Consider the following 6,207-nt stretch of genomic DNA (forward strand, 5'->3'; position numbering starts at 1 on the left):
GCGTCACAGCTCATCGCCACCGTCCCCGGAATTTACGGTAATTAAGTGCTCTTTGTGTGCACGTGTGGTGCCAGTTCCCTCCAGCGAACAACAAGGCATCATTGCTTCCACATCATAGCGCGATGCCGCTGTTAGCCGTGCCAATGGTGGACATACCGGCTATTAGGTAGTTGGTCATAATTATCTGGCTGATCAGTTTATGTACCGATTAATGGAACTCATTAGCTCCTTCCCCACTCCCCTAGTCAAACAACCATTCAGTAATATTTTCTACGCTGACTTACAAAGTTTTTCTCATTTTGTAAGTTGGTTTAGTGAAAATCAAGCAGAGTGAAATCGTCTATCCAGTGCCATTTGATACAAGAGCAACAAGTGTTAAGGGCCTAGCGCGGCGATTAACACAGAAACTTGAGACTTCTGGCGCTTTACTGCCGAAGTTTCACTCGTGATAGAACAACAACAAAATAGCTAATATAACGTAAGGAAATCCTACTTTCAGTGATATTAAGGCATTAGATGTTTGACCAATGTAGCCGACCACCAGTGGCAGAGCATAGTTGATTTATATTAGGTTTCATCGCTCATAATATTATTAATCAGCCACGGAAGGAATATCCTTGAGGTCTTGTTTCTTTGCACTGAATTTCGTACCAACTGAAACTGCTTCCTCCTCCCAGTGTCACACCTCACTCCAGCTCTCGATCGTCAGAAGTCGGTAAAATCTGAAACACCTTCTGTTAAACAGAATATTTAATTTAGCAGCTGCTCGCCGACTTTTTAGATTCTTCTATACCGTAGTGAAGCAGCAAAAACAACTGCATTGCCAAATATGAGCGAGGTGTGTAGGCGGCAGCTGTGTGAGCCAAAACGACCCCACTCGGTGTGTGTACTTATAAAATTAAGCACACCAGATGTGTTTTACATTGTGGTTGGTCCACCCACATAGAAGCGAGTTGGTGCATCACACGGATCGTACTCCTCACCATTATTTGTGACAGCAGTGATCTGCAGGGGAAGTTGTCGGCTGTATCTGGCTCACAAATCACACAGTTTACGAAAGTGGGCAGGCATAAAATCACTGCGTTGGCTCTCCTGAAACGCACATTTAATCTCTTGTACAAAAGCTAATCATATTGATTGGTCTGTAGAATAAATAAATATAAACTTCAATACCCATGAACGTGTTATAAGGCAAACAGAAAAATTCTCTGTCCATGTCAGTTAGGGCATTGCAAATACTGTGATATAAATTTACAGTAGTATTTCACATGAAAATATTTCATCATTCTCATGTTTTAATTAAACCTTAAGGTAATCCTTACTAGAGGACTGTTTCTAGTCATTAGCAGAATTAGTAGAAAATGTGAAAAACAAGACTTTAAACAGGAAATTGCAAAATATCCTACCGCAACTAGTGCAAGCTCTATTGTTGATAAAGACAAAAAAGATATTCTTGCTATTCGTTGGCCCATTTTTCCAGGTACGTTCACAAAATCGAACGTTCCTCACACACAAAGAAAGAAAAGATGTTATGTGTACATGTGTCCGGAAACGCTTAATTTCCATGTTAGAGCTCATTTTAGTTTCGTCAGTATGTACTGTACTTCCTCGATTCACCGCCAGTTGGCCCAATTGAAGGAAGGTAATGTTAACTTCGGTGCTTGTGTTGACATGTAACTCATTACTCTACGGTTCTAGCATCAAGCACATCAGTACGTGGCATCAACAGGTTAGTGTTCATCACGAACGTGGTTTTGCAGTCAGTGCAATGTTTACAAATGCGGAGTTTGCAGATGCCCATTTGATGTATGGATTAGCACGGGGCAATAGCCGTGGCGCGATACGTTTGTATCGTGACAGATTTCCAGAACGAAGGTGTCCCGACAGGAAGACGTTCGAAGCAATTGATCGACGTCTTAGGGAGCACGGAACATTCCAGCCTATGACTCGCGACAGGGGAAGACCTAGAACGACGAGGACACCTGCAATGGACGAAGCAATTCTTCGTGCAGTTGACGATAACCCTAATGAAACTTCCTGGCAGATTAAAACTGTGTGCTCGACCGAGACTCGAACTCGGGACCTTTGCCTTTCGCGGGCAAGTGCTCTACCAACTGAGCTACCGAAGCACGACTCACGCCCGGTACTCACAGCTTTACATCTGCCAGTACCTCGCCTCCTACCTTCCAAACTTTACAGAAGCTTTCGCAGGAGAGCTTCTGTAAAGTTTGGAAGGTAGGAGACGAGGTACTGGCAGATGGAAAGCTGTGAGTACCGGGCGTGAGTCGTGCTTCGGTAGCTCAGTTGGTAGAGCACTTGCCCGCGAAAGGCAAAGGTCCCGAGTTCGAGTCTCGGTCGGGCACACAGTTTTAATCTGCCAGGAAGTTTCATATCAGCGCACACTCCGCTGCAGAGTGAAAATCTCATTCTGATAACCCTAATGTCAGCGTCAGAGAAGTTGCTTCTGTATAAAGTAACGTCGACCACGTCACTGTATGGAGAGTGCTACGGGAGAACCAGTTGTTTCCGTACCATGTACAGTGTGTGCAGGCACTATCAGCAGCTGATTGGCCTCCACGGGTACACTTCTGCGAACGGTTCACCCAACAAAGTGTCAATCCTCATTTCAGTGCAAATGTTCTCTTTACGGATGAGGCTTCATTCCAACGTGATAACATTGTAAATTTTCACAAGCAACATGTGTGGGCTGACGAGAATCCGCACGCAATTGTGCGATCACATCATCAACACAGATTTTCTGTGAACGTTTGGGCAGGCATTGTTGGTGATGTCTTGATTGGGCCCCATGTTCTTCCACCTACGCTCAATGGAGCACGTTATCATGATTTCATACGGGATCCTCTACCTGTGCTGCTAGAACATGTGCCTTTACAAGTACGAAACAACATGTGGTTCATGCACGATGGAGCTCCTGCACATTTCAGTCGAAGTGTTCGTACGCTTCTCAACAACAGATTCGGTGACCGATGGATTGGTAGAGGCGGACCAATTCCATGGCCTCCATGCTCTCCTGACCTCAACCCTCTTGACTTTCATTTATGGGGGCATTTGAAAGCTCTTGTCTACGCAACCCCGGTACCAAATGTAGAGACTCTTCATGCTCGTATTGTGGGCGGCTGTGATACAATACGCCATTCTTCAGGGCTGCATCAGCGCATTAGGGATTCCATGCGACGGAGGGTGGATGCATGTATCCTCGCTAACGGAGGACATTTTGAACGTTTCCTGTAACAAATTGTTTGAAGTCACGCTGGTAAGTTCTGTTGCTGTGTGTTTCTATTCCATGATTAATGTGATTTGAAGAGAAGTAATAAAATGAGCTCTAACATGGAAAGTAAGCGTTTCCGGACACATGTCCACATAACATATTTTCTTTCTTTGTGTGTGAGGAATGTTTCCTGAAAGTTTGGCCGTACCTTTTTGTAACACCCTGTACATATAGTTAGCCCAGAACATGTCTATCGAATCGATAAGAAAGTACCAAAAAATCTTAGAAAAATTCATCCAGTAACTATACTTAACTTAGTAACTCCCCGCCGATATCCACTGTACTAGGACGGACTTATGAAACCCGAGTAAATATCTTATCTTATAATCTGCTGAAGGTTTTAGTCGGCTATATATTATTAACAGATCATGTCAAGAACGTTCCATTTTTGGTCATCCTTATTGGTGGCATTGCTTTGAGACAGCATGCTTCCATAACACGCAAGACAATATGCAGACATAAACAATTTTGAACGTTCTGTAACCACTAACATGTAGTTTCCCGTTATTTTATTGTAACAAATTGTACCAATAACGAAGCGTTTTCGAGAAATCCTCAGGGATCTGATAATCTGAAACACTACATACTCACGGGACGTAAGTTGTAATACACACATGAAAAAAAGTTTTGCGTCAGCCAGTTCCCAGAGCTGCTGAAGACAGACGTTGACTGTTGATGTTGTGTCACAGACACAGTCCCTTCGACCAGAGATGTCACTAAACCCTCCCAACGACGTAAACAACCATGTATGAGCAGTGCCTATTAGACGGAGAGGGTCCGGCAACCGATCAATTCCAGTCATTCCACCAGGAAGGAGGTACACGGCTCGTGTAGCCTCTTGTTCAACCATGCCTAGACAGTCAATACCGCAATTCGATCGCGTCCGCATTGTTACTTTGTGCCAGGAAGGGCTCTCAACAAGGGCGTCTCGGAGTGAGCCAAAGCGATGTTGTTCGGACGTGGAGCAGATAAAGAGAGACAGGAACTGTCGATGACATGCTCGCTCAGGCCACCCGAGGGCTACTACTGCAGTGGATGAGCGCTACCTACGGCTCGCAGGAACCCTGACAGAAAAGCCACCATGTTCAATAACGCTTTTTGTGCAGCCACAAGACGTCGTCTTACGTCTCAAACTGTGGACAATAGGCTGCATGATGCGCAACATCACTCCTGACGTCCATAGCGAGGTCCATCTTTGCAACCACATCACCATGCAGCGTGGCACAGACGGGCCCAAAAATATGCCTAATGGGCCGCTCAGGATTTTCATCACGTTCTCTTCACCGATGAGTGTCGCATGTGCCTTCAACCAGACAATCGTTGGAGACGTGTTTGGAGGCAATCCAGTCTGGCTGAACGCATAAGACACACTGTCCAGCGAGTGCAGCAAGGTGGAGGTTCCTGCTGTTTTGGGGTGGCATTATATGGGGCAGACGTACGCCGCTGGTGGTTATGAAAGGCGCCGTAATGGCTGTACGATACGTGAATGGCATCCTCCGACCGAGAGTGCAACCATATCGACGACATATTGGCAACTTATTGGCAATTCGCACGCCCATCCAGCACATTTTGTTTATGAGTTCCTTCAGGATAACGACGTCGCGCGACAAGAGTGTCCAGCATGTTCTGCAAAAAAATGGTTCAAATGGCTCTGAGCACTATGGGACTTAACTGCTCAGGTCATCAGTCCCCTAGAACTTAGAACTACTTAAACCTAACTAACCTAAGGACATCACACACATCCATGCCCGAGGCAGGATTCTAACCTGCGACCAGAGCGGTAGCGCGGCTCCAGACTGTAGCGCCTAGAACCGCTCGGCCCATGTTCTGCAGACATGAACCCTATCGAACATGCCTGGGATAGATTGAAAGGCCTGTCTATGGACGACGTGACCCACCAACCACTCTGAGGGATCTACGCAGAATCGCCGTTGAGGAGTGAGACAATCTGGACCAACAGTGCCTTGATGAACTTCTGAATAGTATGCCACGACGAATACAGGCATGCATCAATGTAAGAGAACCTGCTACTGCGTATTAAAGGTACCGGTGGGTACAGCAATCTGGACCACCACTTCTGAATGTTTCGCTGTATATTGTTACAACATGCAATGTGTGGTTTTGGAGAACAATAAAAAGGGCGGAAATGATGTTTATGTTGATCTTTAATCACGTTTTCTGTAAATGTTCCGGAACTGCCGGTACCGACGTGATGCAAAATGTGTTTCTTTATTTGTGTTTAAAACTTACCAAACATGGGCTTCAACTGAAAGCCGTGAAATCCAGTGTGGCGCCCCATGTTCTACTTGTAACGTAGAACGTGATCTTTTTGATCTCTTTGGCCACGTTCCTCTTCATGGATGAAAAATCTGACTTTTCTTGTTCAGTCTTTCACCCTACGGAATGCTGTGGAACATGGAATTCCAAGCTGTGGCCTCATAAAGATCGACCAACTTCTCATTCACGAACGCTTGAGGGCGGCTATTGCCACGTAAACCATTTTAGTGACAGCTGTCTGTTAGGTAGTAGTCACAGGGACTAAATGACACAGCAGAACCGACACTGTGACAACAGCGTGCGATTACAGTCCCGTGCAGAGGGAAAGGCCTCGTCTCGCAGACAGAAGCTAGGAACGCGAACTTCGGAAGACTCACGTTCTTCTTGCCAATAATTCTCAACAGTATTTCTTCCTTGGTTTTTTCATCGATTACTTTTTGGACCCCTCTATGACTGCACCATTGTCAGTGACCTATCTCACTACCCCTTAGTACGGCCGCGCCTAATTGCAGACTGGAGAATGAAGGTACGAGACTACCTCGAACAGATCGCACACAGCGATATTCAGCGGTGTTACACGCAGTATCGGATGCTATAGATCAATTCATTTTCGTCTGTTCCAATAGAACGCTGTCTTATCT

At 45.6% G+C, this 6,207-nt stretch overlaps 1 non-coding gene across 1 annotated transcript; it reads right to left on the reverse strand.

Annotated features, from left to right (window-relative positions):
* Positions 1-2,055: 2,055 nt before the first annotated feature.
* Trnas-cga lies at positions 2,056-2,130 on the reverse strand. The gene has a single exon. It is a non-coding gene; the product is annotated as a tRNA-Ser (tRNA).
* Positions 2,131-6,207: the final 4,077 nt, after the last annotated feature.

Source organism: Schistocerca piceifrons, chromosome 7 (genome assembly GCF_021461385.2).
Source record: "Schistocerca piceifrons isolate TAMUIC-IGC-003096 chromosome 7, iqSchPice1.1, whole genome shotgun sequence".
Lineage (NCBI taxonomy): Eukaryota > Metazoa > Arthropoda > Insecta > Orthoptera > Acrididae > Schistocerca > Schistocerca piceifrons.